Consider the following 14,355-nt stretch of genomic DNA (forward strand, 5'->3'; position numbering starts at 1 on the left):
CCCGGCCCGGCCCGGCCCCACACCGCCCGCAGAACGGGGACCCCGCCCCGGCCGCGCCGCCGCCAGGGGCTCAGCCGGCCGCGGAGCCGGGGGAACTGATCCCTTCCGACTGACAGCGCCTCTCCCCCAGAACAGCCATCCCAAAGAGCGCGTTCCGGCCGTAAAACACCACATCGCCTCCATTGCTCTCACGCTCATACGGAAGCTTGCACACTCGTCCATACAGCTCCCTTTACGTGCCACCTCAGGGTCATGTGGAACAACAACAGTATGTGCTTTACGCGTGTCACAACTAGTTCTTTTCCAGGCACTTGCAGACTGACGGATCTGATCATCTTCCCTAAATAACTGTTTTTAAAAGCTATAGATTCCATTCAAAACTCTTCTAATACACGAATTTCACTTCCTGTTCCTGCTATTTCAAGGATACTGCTCACTAATACACGATTTCCCTTCCTGTTCCTGCTATTTCAAGGATACTGCTCAAATCAGCATTTTCCACTGTGGCGCTATAAAGTACCCATTCAACAGGATTTTCTCCATTTGTATAAAGATTATTCAATAAGCAAAAGCATAATAATCTCAAGGAAAAGAAAAGACCAACAGATTTGGAACAATGTGGCATATCTGAATATCCACACGGACTACTAAAAAAATTAGAACAGTTCAAGGATAAAGGAGTTGGAAACCAAGTCAACACGCTTGCATGATGCACATGCTGGGCTCAGAAAAGCTTAGGCATTATGGAATACAGATGTAATGATGATAAGATCATGGAAGTGCAAATTTCAGTGGAAGCAACAGAAGAACACACTGCAATAAATTGTTTTGGTCGGACAAGAAGTAAGGCTACAGGACCTGAGTAAAGAAAATTACCTTTAAAAATGCTTTCCTACTATTTGAAATACAAGTCCTGTTCAAGGAAGACCGTGGAAGCTTGTATCAGCACTACAAGGCGTGCAAATAACCCCCATTTACTATTAACAAACATGACTAACTCGAGACAAGGTATGCTTCAGCTTCACCCCCAAATGTGCAATATACAACATCCCCACCAGTTAAGAGTCAAGAAAGTTTTCAAGCAAAACAGAAAAGCTGAAGAAAACCAGCACAGAAATGGCTTTCGAGAAACTAAGAGCGTGTTCTGAAGTGTCCGAAACATGCCCTAGGCTTTCTCTCCGGCAGCAAAGCAGCTGTCCCCAAAACAAAACCACGAGCCCTTCGACAGGTTAGCTAATGCTGCAAGCTCTTTGCTACCCTGTGATATAATGTGCAATGCCTGAAGAGAGAAAGCCCTTGAAACCCCAATGGGTAAAAAAAAATTACAGTGAGAATGGGAAGGTGCAATCAATTCACTGTTTAAAAAGCTCGGCTGAGGTGCAGACATAAGGAAAGCAGTTTCAAGAGAAGTTCAAAAAGATGACGTACCTCACGTGCCACGGAATTAACAACAGTATATGGGGAATAGATTGATACCCTTTCAGCTTCTCATCTTTCAAAGGTGTTAGCTTCAGACACCATTCTAGAAATCACATCTCCTGCATTTCACCAAAATACGGGGCACCTTTGACAAATTCAAGTTAACACCATCTGCTTCTCCAAAATCTTTACTCATACCAAATAGATTAGACTTGGGTTTAACATTTTAATTTGCTTTTGAGAGGGTAACTGAATATTAGTTTTGGGAAAAAAACCACAAAACTTCTGTATAGTCATCTTAATGGCTGGAAGGGGAAAAAAAATCTCACTACATAATGCTGAAGAGTGATGCAAGGACAGAAAAAAATGCCTTATCACAAATTTCTATGTGATGCAATAAAATCTTTTTTCAATCACATTTCAGAACTAATTGAATTCAGAGACTTCCATTCAAAATGCATTCTTAATGCATTACAGCCATCAACAAAGTAATACAGAATCTTTCAACTTTTTCAACTGTACAACCGTATTTGAAAATGAGACTTTTTTTAAAAAACAATACCCTGTTACAGAGCGCTGGAAATGAGAACATTTCATGACAGTGTTCGAAGTTGTGAAAAACACTGACGGGTTACTTTTTTCAAGACGCGATACAAGCCAAAGAATGTCAAAACCCAAAAGCTAAACCAACTGCTGAAAATACTCATTAAACAGGCGTAAATAAGAACTTAAAAGAAGATACATGTACAATATCATCAGATATTTGTACAATTCAATATTGACAACGTCTGTAAAATATTATAAACAATCAATATTTTGTAAAATATTATAAACAATAAATTGAAAGGATTAAAGTCACCAGTATTTCTTTGGCGGCAGAAGGAAGGTTTCATGAATGCAACAGAAAAAAGAAGTGTGTGTATATTTAGAAACAAGAAGGGCGGGGGGGGTGTACACATATCCCAGTATACACAAAGCACATCATCTCATGCCCAAGAAACTGCAAGTGTTACTGATACGGAAGTCCCAAGTGAGTATTATCCTGAGAATGAAGGTAATTAAAAAGCACACTTTGTTCCCATTAAAAAGGGGCACCAGTGTATTTTAAGTAGAGAACTTTTTCGCAATTTTTAAAGTAGCATTAGTTTAATTTTATATTAAAAATTCTTAGGATACCATATTGTTGTACCATAGCTGCTCAATTATGAAAAGTCTTAAACTGCTGAGGACAACATCTATAGCACTACGGAAAAGCCAGCTTTTCAACTACATGTACTTACTATTTCTGAAAATAATTTTCCAAGGAATCTACCTTTCCCACTCATAATCATCAATGTACAGTAAAACAGAAGGGAAAAAGGTTTTAGCAGGCTCTAGTGAAAATATTATATATTGCCCTCACCATCACCAAAACCACACATCAGCAATTGAACACATAAAACATTGAGTGTATTATGCACAAGTGTCTCAGAGAATAGCTTGTGAATAGTTTTTAAAAAATAATATTTTTAATTTCTATTTAAATTTTAAAGGACCTTTTTAGGGCCCCAGGTTCTTCCATTTTGAAGTCTATCAATTTACCTCTCACAGCTCTTGGGAGATGCTAGATCACAAGGGCCTGGCATGGTTAATATCAAATGCATGCCTGCTCCTGCAAATCTGTCAACATTGGACACAGAAATGTACATCCCTGCTTATACACAGCCTCTGTACCTACTGGCCTACTTCAAAATTTTTAGAAGACGGTTCATGACATAAATTATTAATCAACTACATAATACAATTTAGTCTCTATACACTCTGTTTTTGATTCATGAGTTACTAATTTTTTTCAACCCTTCCAGACACTGTTTTCTTTAGTGCCCTTAACTACATGCTATTTGTTATTTCAGACACCTCAGGGCTTCTCTTTTCCCGCATAATAACCAAAAGCCAGAGCAATCCAATGTAACAGAATATTATAAAACAAGACAAAAAAATTTTACAAAATTGAGGCAAGTCTCATGATGATTTCCTTTTCCAAAATGTTATCTGTCCAGTTCATCTCCTTTTCATACAAAATTACAACAATTTCCACTACCTTGTAGTGACCCAGCCTGCCTGAAATTGCAGGTAGTTTTTTTCTTGCACCTCAAGACACTCCCTACCAACCCCTCTTTCCAATCATCAGGAAAGGAAATCCCAATGGATTTATATAATCATAGAATCAGTCATCCTCTTCGTGGCTACCTCTGTAGTGAACCACCAGACCTTAACGTTCAATTTTTTTGATGCTATCACATATGTTCTCTTGTATACAATGTGATCACCAATTGAGTCATCGCTAGTGGGCAATCCAGATCTTCTCCAAATTCAACACATACTATCTGGCAGATGCAGATACAAACAGCACTATGTAAACACATACAGTATTATTACGCCCATCAAATTATAGTGACCTGTTTCTAATCCAATACAAAAACTTGAGCCTTGACTAGTGCTGTTTGACTTCTGCTTCATCACTATCATTAACTATTTCTTCTGCCTATCTATGCTGGCATACTAAACATCATCCCAGGAGGTGTTTTTTCTAGCTATCAAAGATTTTCCTTCCAACAACTTTATAATGTAAAATTAAGCAGGAACAGTGTCCTATAGAAGATATAGAACAACCACATAAAAATCATATTAGTAAGCAACTACTACCATAACTATAGTATTCATTTTTAAATGCAACAAAGAACTTCATCAATTTACAAAAGTGAATAACCCGTACACTAGCCAACCAGAATTTTCCATATTCTAGAGAATCAAGATCCAAGTTAGCATGGAATATCAGAGGCTATACTGCTACGATACTCCAGTCTTGCAAAGAAAGACAAGCTGAGGAACAAAGTTCAGAGAAAAAACAACTAACTGATAAACCCCCAAATTTCATTCTAGAATGAAAACTAGAAATCTCTGATCCATAGCAAAAACCTGAGTTTGGACCACTCACTCTGTACTATAAAATCAGAGAACATCCCAGCTTTCACGTCTTATAATTACATGGAGCATTAAAGAAGAAAACAGGTTTCTTTGTAAATTCAGACCATCAACAAATTATAAAGCAAAATAGGATGTTTCCCCCATCTTTTGAGCTTGGAAGGAGAGGAAGCAGGACAGAAAGCAAAAGCTAGGGGAACTATAAAGGAAATTCCTGAAAATTCAAGCTATACTAAAAACAATTTCTCAAATGCCACCGTAGAAAAAGAAAATGCAGCAATGCATTAAATAAACTGGTATAAGCAACAATAGCAAAAATTACTGATATTTGGTAATCTATTGTAATAAAAGAAAGTTAAGCCACAAACTAGCTAGTGAAACAACCTTTTCCATTATATATAGTTAAACAAAAATACAGAGAAAAAGAATAATTCTTTAAATACAAATCAAAACCAAATACTTGCATTAAAAAGATCACAGACCACTTCCAAATTGGACTTTACCATATTTTTCCTTTTTAAAAACAAGCAAATAACTTATCTCACTGACACTGCCGAATCCCACCTACTACAGCGGCGTGAAGACAGTGATACAGAAATACTGCTCAAAGCTGTATACTGCACACTCTTGCACTGTACCTGAAGTGGTGCTCTGTGACAAAAGCCTTCTCTTTTCTCCGTTCACTAGCTCTGTATCCTCAGTGCCAATATCGGTAGTCAGTCAATGGCCAGAGCCTTCCTTGACATAGGACACCTGAACCTCTTAGCACGCCCACACATGGAACCTATAGCATGATAAACTGTGGTATGAACTCAGAACAGCAGCTGTCCCACACTAACCTTCTCAGATACCAAACTGAACATGCCTTTCTCCAGCCTGCCATAGTTTGAGCGCAGTAAAACTAACTTTGAAAATACAGATGGCAGAAACCACAGAATCTAACAAAATAAAGAGAAACTTCATATGAAAATACAGACATCTCTATGCAAACAATAAATAACAGGGAAAACAGCTTTTATTTTATTTTTTAGTAATATCTCATTTCCTTTCACTGTGCACAGAGCACACTGAACTGAGCTGCATCGGGATCATCTTCCAACAATAATTCAGTCCAGTAATTTCTATAAACACAGGTAGACAGTTACCTCTTAAAAAGTTCCAGACATAGCACGTTGCAATAAAAAGTAAAGCAGGCATACAGGAGGATCAGCTACAAAGTGAATTAGTAACAGCACCAGAAAAAAAAAAAGCAAGTTATTTTTCATGCTGTAACATATACTACCATCCAGAAGTATCTAAAGCAGGAAGCACTTAATTCTGTTCTACAAGATATCATAGATGGGCTCTGTATACAATTACACTCTATTAGTTAAAAAAAAAAAGAAAAAAAAAACCCACCCTCTGTAAATGTTAACAGCAAATCCTACCAAGTGTGACAATTTGGGGGCTGTGTTTCTTTCCTCAGTCTGATTTTGCAAAAAACTATATTCTTCACTGCATACTGTAATTGCCATGCAATATTGCATCACCATTCCTGTGTCTGTGGCAGACACAGGGAAGAGGGTGTGGCATGGAAGTGCCTACCTTAATTCAATACAGCTAAACTAAAAGAAGTACCTGTACTTTGATGCGTCTTCACATACAAAGTCTTTCTGCGATAACCATTCCAATTCAAATTCAAGACCTATTTTATACGCAATGTTTTTCCTGCATAACTAAATAGTACTAGGGAGCAGACCGTCAAAATAACCAGACCTGATCGAGGAGGAGCTGGCATGTAAGAGAGACTGATCATGACACAGAAAGCCGCTCTGTAGGAGGAGTCAGGACAGGATTACATACCTTGACTATGTTTATAAAGATCTCTCCGTCTTGTGCATTGCTTAGGTTCATACATATTTCCATCTTAAATAATAATTTATTCTTGCGATCCTTAATTTGTTCTGTATTCCTGTATGCAGTCCTGATCACAGTGGAGCCCTGTGAAGAACGGCAATCTGACCTGTGGAGGGCGAACACGTAGGGGAGGGCTTGGAGAACTGAGATACCAATTCCAGAGTACAGATCTTAGTGCCCAAGGTATGTCAAACATGAAATCTACACATAAGTACATCCAGCATCACAGAGCACAGAGTAGTGACATTGGAAGCCTAACTTTTAACTCATCAGAAATTACTAATTTTTCAGAACTTCTAGTACTGACCTACATAGAATCTCTAGTCATTTTGAGGGAGAGTTTTTACAAGTTATTGTTTTTTTTTTTAAAATCCAGATGTTTAATCTTCAGAAGCAAGAACATTTAGAAGAATGTCAGATAATGTCTTTATTTTATCACACACACAACACAAAGAGACTAAAACTCACAACATTTTACATGTAAAGGATCAAGTCCATAGTTTTAAAATGGACATTTCTACATTTTGGAAGTAAGATTTCCTACTATGGATACCTAATTCAAAAAGGAAAGCTATGGAAATCTAAGATGGAACACAGGCTTTTGTATTTTGTTGATATACTGTGGGTAGAAAATAAAGAGCACTGAAATTATTTACATTGTAACAAATATAAGACCTTAGTAAAAGAAGTGCAAAAACACAGTGGCATTTTCACATTTCTGATGGTTCCAAACTTTTCAGCACTTCATTTCTTTAAGTTCCCATCTTCTACATGTCTTATGTTTCTAGCATCCATTCTTTGAAGTACATGTGCCTCCATTATAACCAATGCAGTTTACTTAAGTGACTTAAGTTTTCCCCTCATCAGTTCTGAATCAACTGTTTCTGTAGTATATATTTGTGTAGTAGCACAAGGATTCAACTGCCACCTTTTAAAATCTTTTTTTAAATCGTTATTACAATGTACCTCAAATTCTCAAACTTGGCTACTGACAAGTCTACTGTGATCACACCCCTGCACAGAGCAACAGCTCTACTGTTTTTCATGAAAACATCAGTTTTAGAATGTGGCTTTATCTCACAAATAAGAGCACTCTTCCAGCAAGTATTATCAACCTGAGGCATAGCAAACAGAAATGGGTTGAACTGCTGACTCCACAGACCACCATATTACATGAAAAGATTGAGCAGTCCTTGAAACCTTAACAACAACAACAAAACAAAACAAAGGATTAGCGGTACTAGAGCAGTAGTCTGTGGCATGGGAGACCTGGGTTTAGTTGCTGCTCTGTCACAAGTTTCTGAGTCACCACAGTCAAGCACTTCCCTGCCTTTTACAGGTTTTAAAATACCATAAGTAACTGAAAGTCTCAGACATTAATGCAAAAGAGAATGAATTAACTTGATAAGGATACTAAATTACCTCTGAGGACTCTATTCAAATTTACTTCAGGTTAGTAGTAACTAAATATCATTATACACTAAAGGACACTATGTTAAATTATTTAACATCTCAGTTTTTACAGTCAGCAATAGCCAAACTTCAATCACTGTTTACTTTCCAACTCCTGCTCACATATGGATAACTGCCCTCTGTTCATTCCAATATTTTGTACACCAAAGAGACAAATTAAGGAGACATTGGCAACACCCTTCTCACTAATCCTATTGTATCTAAGGTGAAGGCCTCCTTCTGAGACATCAACCCCATATTGACATTTTATGGAAAGCAAATAAAGTAACCTTTCTTTAGAGGGATCCTTGTATTACCAAAAAATTCCCTCAGCTTTCTTAGTAAAGATCCAACTACCCAGCTTTTGAAGCAAGTGATTCAAATTCAGCAGAAAAAGCTCTCAGGCAAGACAATTGTATGTTCTTTTATTGCCATTGAATTCTGATCAGGTATATCTCAAATGCTAAGTAAAATGCACTCACTATTTCACTTATTTGTATTGCTTGGGAAATGCTTCATGGCATACAAAATTAAAATTCAACCATAATCACTCCAAAGTCAGGCCTGAGTCTGCATCAGAAAATAAAACACAAGATATTATAAATGGTTTGGAAATGACAGGATTAGATCTACCTTTCTGCTACTTCATGCTCTCTTTATCAGCACTTTCTAAATTCAACACCTATCACTACGTCCTTCTCCGCAAAAAATTGTCCTCTCCTGTTATGCAGTTAAATCAAAACTTGAGTCTATGTTGCAGTGCTGAATCTCAAACATCAAATCCTAACAATGACTCACTATCTAGAGTGTAACTGTAAACTTCAGTACTTTTTAGCCTTTTTCTTTTACAGGAGTGTTACAAAAATAGATTAGGTTGGAAGATCAAGCATTCAAAAATTAGGAAATAAAAAATTTAAAGTTTCACAGGCAACCCTAAGTCTACTTCCTCATATGCATGTTAAGGAACAGCCTTCATGAAATAATCTTTTTCCTCACACTCAACTCCTTTAGTAGATGAGCACCTGTACATCCATGGAAGAATTATGATTGTACAAGGAACAACAACTTTTCCTTAAATGGAAAACACGATTTTAAAATAATGCTGTTTAGGGCAGCAGCTCGCTTCAATATGCCTAAAAGTACTCTTAAATTAAATTACTGCTTTACAGATGCTGTTTTAGAATAATGTCCATCTCAACTTCTATTATGGAATGCATACTTTTTATTTGCAAAGTTTCCTTTCTAATGATTATACTTGACCTAGCACAAAGCCAGACTAAAATTTTATAGTACATCATCAACATCTGCCAGCCAAATTATTCCCTAGTCACACCTGTGCAACCAGTCTCCAAATTACATCCTTAATGTACTTGCATAATCACACAGATATCGGCCATGTAGAGATGAATCCTACACAAATTAACTCTCAACTGCATTGACACCTTCATGCACAAAAAAGGGGAGAAAATTCCTGTGAATGAAAGTCATTTTGTGACTCTAATGATTTTATCTATATATTACACATATATGTGCATATATATTTCAAAATAAAAGTCATTCAGAAATCAAAAGATTAGTTGAGCAGAGCATTTGCACAGCTTTTACACGAAGACAACTGCACATGCACATAAGAAGGAGGAAAGAAACAAGACTTAAGGCTCATACATAGGCAAAAGTGAAAAAGTTTACATGAATTTAAAAACTAGCTTTAGTTAAACGTGAGAAGTTTATCCTGTACACCTTGAAGTGGGGTTATATATGTGTTTTGTGGTTTAACCTCAGCCGACAACTAAGCACCACACAGCCGCTCGCTCACTTCCTCTCAGTGGGATGGGGGAGAGAATCGGAAGAGTAAAAGTGAGAAAACTCGTGGGTTGAGATAAAGACAGTTTAATAATAAAGCAAAAGCCGCGCACACAAACAAAGCAAAACAAGGAATTCCTACTTCCCACCAGCAGGCAGGTGTTCAGCCATCTCCAGGAAAGCAGGGCTCCATCACACGTAACGGTGACTTGGGAAGACAAATGCCATCACTCCGAACGTCCCCCCCTTCCTCCTTCTTCCCCCAGCTTTACATGCTGAGCATGACGTCCCATGGTATGGAATGTCCCTCTGGCCAGTTGGGGTCAGCTGTCCTGGCTGTGCCCCCTCCCAGCTTCTTGTGCACCTCCAGCCTTCTCAGTCAGTAGAGCATGGGAAGCTGAAAAGTCCTTGACTAGTGTAAGCACCACTTAGCAACAACTAAACCATCCGTGTGTTATCAACATTGTTCTCCTCCTAAATCCAAAACACAGCACTGTACCAGCTACTAAGAAGGAAATTAACTCTATCCCTGCCGAAACCAGGACAATGTGTCAACACACAAATGCGTATCGAAGCATGTTTCAAACATGATTTCCAAAACAACATTAGGTAATTTAAGAAGATTAAAATATCTGATCATAAGACTGTAGCAAAATCTGAGTCCTATGTCTGGTCAAAAAAATGACAGGAGGTAGTGAGGTTTCAGGGGAAAAAAAAAAAATCACAAAGTCCATTTTCACAGATTTGAGGACAGGATTAAGGTCTTGCTTCTAAGCTGATACACGGAGTTATAGTCATTATCTTTCAAAGAGAAAGTAACAACATTACATGTTTTAAGGTTCTTAAATATTTTAATAGCACTTTTAAGAACTGCTCAGTTACAGTATTTCTTAAGAGCTTTCAGATACCATTACAAACAACTGAAGAAAATACTTCATCTATAGCACAAAGAACAATCCACCAGATACAGGCTCCATGACTCCAGGCACACACACAGAGTATGCCAGAGTGCAATATCATCATTTCTACAACAAAAAAAAGCAAGCTGCCACCAAAATGAATGGTTGTGCTGCCTGCCTTTTACCCATTAGTTTTCTTTAAGGTAATGTATTCAGCAAGATCAGTGTTGCACAACTACATGAGTAGTGTACTGGCACACCAGGAAGACACCAAAAACAAGCTGGCAATGGAGGGTGAGACCATTCTTAGCTGTAAAGCCCGCACTTACACTGATCCCGAGCTCACCCACAATGACAGAGGATGATACCTCTTGCAGCAGCGCTGGTTCTTACGTTACCATGCAGCAAGCTACTCTGGGAAGCGAACCAGATAGTAGTTACCCATTCCTCACGGGTGATTAGTTTTCAACTAAACTTGGGACTAAAACCAGCCCATTTCACATTCACATTGGTGACAGCAACACTGCAAGTTATCACTGGCAGCGTGATCAGAAACTGGCTACTGCAGAACTGTACCCTGGATGTGCTACAGCTTGTGCAGTGCTACATCTTCTATTATTTCTTCTTTCCTAACACTGTTGTGTTAACAGCAACTAACCACATATTTTAGAAATAATGCTAACGGACTTTTAGAAAAATCATAGGAAAAACTAACTTTTAAAACCCACTTCAAGTTAGTATCTACATCACATTTCAGCATAAAGCAACATGTATTAAGATTCACAAAACAGAACTTAGAAACCTCGTATTTCAGTTGTCATCCCCTTGCAAAATATAGAAGGCACAGAACCTTCCCTCATGAAAGAGCTGTATAATACAGAATAAACAGAAACAACAAAGATAAGCCTTTTAATACACCTACATTTCTAAGCTAGACCTAGCTCTAGCAATTTTTACGTAAAGGAATTTATTTTCAAGCTTTCCCTCCTCTAATTTAACACTAAATTGTTTTAAAATACTCCTAACTCCAGTTAAAACCTTTTCAACCTTTTGACAATCTGTACATTAGCAAAATTTAACATACAGTTTTCCATCATATATAGTTTTCCTTTGACATATTTCATCTGAACACGTATTTGAAAATAACTCTTAAAAAGTATGGCATTTTAAATGCTCCTCCTTGACAGCATTCAAAAAAACAAACACCAAAAAGCCACTGTGGTCTTTCATCAAAGGCTAAATGAATTTTTGCTCCATTTAGTACTATATGCAAGTACCGTAGGAAATAACTTTAAAATATTAACTTAAAGACTTCATGCCACACAAACCAAAGTTCAAGGAACTGCTGTTTCACTTTAAAGGAGCTGATGACTAATTCTTTAAGCAGCACAAGTTATCACTACACACTCCTTGTTTTCCTTCATGTCTCAGCAAGGTCATCAATTGTTACAAGAAAAGATACAAACCCGTTTCTAAATAAGGCAAACAAAACAACAACTGTCTGTAGATGAATTTGCTGCTCTTTTTACATCATTTTCCCCATAGGAATATATCCACAGTAATTCTTTAAAATGCATTTCCAGATGCAAAAGGACAAATACAGTCTTTACCATTCAAATAATATTTTACTTCCCCACTGAAAACACAGCCAGCCTCAGATTCCATATTCAGCTTCTACAAAGAGAAACAAGTCAAAATCAGAAGTGCGCCATTTGGTTAACTGCAATTATCGAGCACTTCATCTGATTAAAGTACTGTGGAATTAGTAACCAAATCTCTCGTTATTCCTATGATAACACAAAGAATCACCATTTTATAGATTAACTCAAACAGACACATATTTAAAATAGTTGTCCTGAGCATTACAGAAACATAGTACGTAGTCTAGATTAGAACTAGAAAATATATACATATATGAAGTGTGGCTTGAAACTTAAGAGTATTAACGGGGCATTAATGCTAGGTTTTGTCTTCTTTCTTTACCTTGTATAGTTAAGAGCTAAACACACTATAGCATGGTATAGCACAACCCCAAGTCAATGACTTGGGAAGATGTTACATGCAATTAAGTGCTAATAGGAAAAAATCAGGTAAACCTGCAGTAACATCTCATGGTAACAACACAGTATTTACACGTATCTCTCCATTTCTAGTCCACGATGTGATACTGTGCACAGAAGACACACCAAAATTGCATTTTTATCATGACATTGTACATTTAAGACATGAACGGCACGTACACTTTGAAAAAGTAAATTGCTTACAACAAATTTTCTTATTAATGAAACAAAACATTTTATTAAGATAACAGTATGTCTCTACCTGTCGTGTATTTCCGTTAGAGTTAAAAGGGATATCGCTTACTATTCTTTTTTAATCACAACTAGTTTTCACTTTTCTTAATGCTGATTTTCCTTCAAAAACCAAAGCAACAAAAAAGAAAAAAATCCAGTAAAACCGATCTCCTGCATCTATGATGTTCATGATGTTTAAGACTGTAAACCTCAGAGGAAAGATCCTAAGCTTTAGGCCCTAAGCAATGGTTGAGATGAACTAGAGCTTGCCAGCATCCTTACTTCACTGCTACTGTTCTCTGCAGCAAGTAGCACTTAACAGCACCAACCAGGGATTCGGGTAACTACAGTTACCTGAAAAAACACAATTTTCACTTCGGCTTTCTGCAGACTGGGTACATGAATCACAACTGCAGAACTGAGTTCCTTACACGTGTCCAGAATTTCAGATACCATTGATTTACCTTGACTATCCTGGTTCAGCTTAGCTCCTGAAAATGAGACAACCATTAAAGCAAAACACACACTGATATCTATTTGGCAAAACTCAGTCCAATTTTTAAAGCTGATAGTTACAAGACTACAAACGCTATTACAAGCAGAAAAATAAAGCAAAGCAAAGCAATTCTAACTTAAAATTAAGAACATGTTTCTCATAGGAGTTGCACGTATAGTCTTCCAGAACATTTTATGTGAAGACCAGAGTTCATTAAACTGTCCTACTTGATTTCTTTGAGTTTTCAGACCAAAAAGAGTTGCTTCTTACATGAACATGCTCATGCTCCCCCCTCTTCCACATCAGAGGCAGGTGTCTTTGACATCTGAGCACTACCTCTTTCTCAATTCACACTAAGCAGACAGCAACAACTGTACTCAAACCTAAGTACAGAAAGTACTTGTGTTATTTAAAATATTTACTTTCCTTAGTTCACACCTACTTAGCTGGAGCCACTGAATTTCTGAGCTAACTCCTCTAGTACAGTCTAATTAGACTATAGCATTAAAACCTTACCAACAGGAATGGTAGATTAATGGACAAGATACTTTGTCATGATATGCACTTTCAGGACCAAAATGCTCATCGTTTCCTCAGTTTCAGAACTCTTGGGTCACAACAGATTTCTAAAACTATACCACTGATGGATGACTCTTATCCTTGTGCTTCCCTATATAATTTTTCACTGCTGTGAAAAGTGCTAAAGCTCTTTAAGAACATTAGTTTCCACTGAAGTTAATGCAATTATCATTTCTAGCACTCAATTTTTACACCAATGTTACAGTGTAGAACAAATGATAAAAGTAGAACTAATCGATTTATTCTTTAGACATACTCCCCAGAGTTATTTTCTGCAACAGATGACTCGTCCAGAGATCCAAGTTTTATCCTAAAAGCCTCTGTATTAGTCTACCTGTATTCCAACATCTCAAATCTTCTTGAAGACCAGCTTGAATAACTCAGTGTTGAGAAGAGTCCCTTCCATTTTTCCTCCCCCTCTGGAATGCACTGTGTTAGCCTCAGAGTTTAGAAGGGAGATAAACAGACAACTGAAACTATGTCCTGCGCATGGAATATCCCATGTCCTTCATGACCTAGTCCAATTAGCTATGAGCTTCCTAACATCCACTGA

At 37.4% G+C, this 14,355-nt stretch overlaps 1 protein-coding gene across 2 annotated transcripts in view; it reads right to left on the reverse strand.

The window, feature by feature from the left end:
• SIAH1 (siah E3 ubiquitin protein ligase 1) overlaps nt 1-13,520 on the reverse strand; it is a 20,924-nt gene extending 7,404 nt beyond the window's left edge. Inside the window, exon 1 of one of the 2 annotated variants that reach the window (XM_019471391.1) lies at nt 13,494-13,520. The gene's annotated coding sequence lies outside the window, so the exon portion shown is untranslated. Of the gene's footprint in view, nt 1-5,021; nt 5,749-13,493 lie in introns of those variants that run through there. The other variant, XM_019471390.1, reaches the window with a different exon arrangement.
• Nucleotides 13,521-14,355: the final 835 nt, after the last annotated feature.

The sequence above is a fragment of the Aptenodytes forsteri genome, unplaced genomic scaffold, assembly GCF_000699145.1.
Source record: "Aptenodytes forsteri isolate BGI_AS27 unplaced genomic scaffold, ASM69914v1 Scaffold33, whole genome shotgun sequence".
Classification (NCBI taxonomy): Eukaryota; Metazoa; Chordata; class Aves; order Sphenisciformes; family Spheniscidae; genus Aptenodytes; species Aptenodytes forsteri.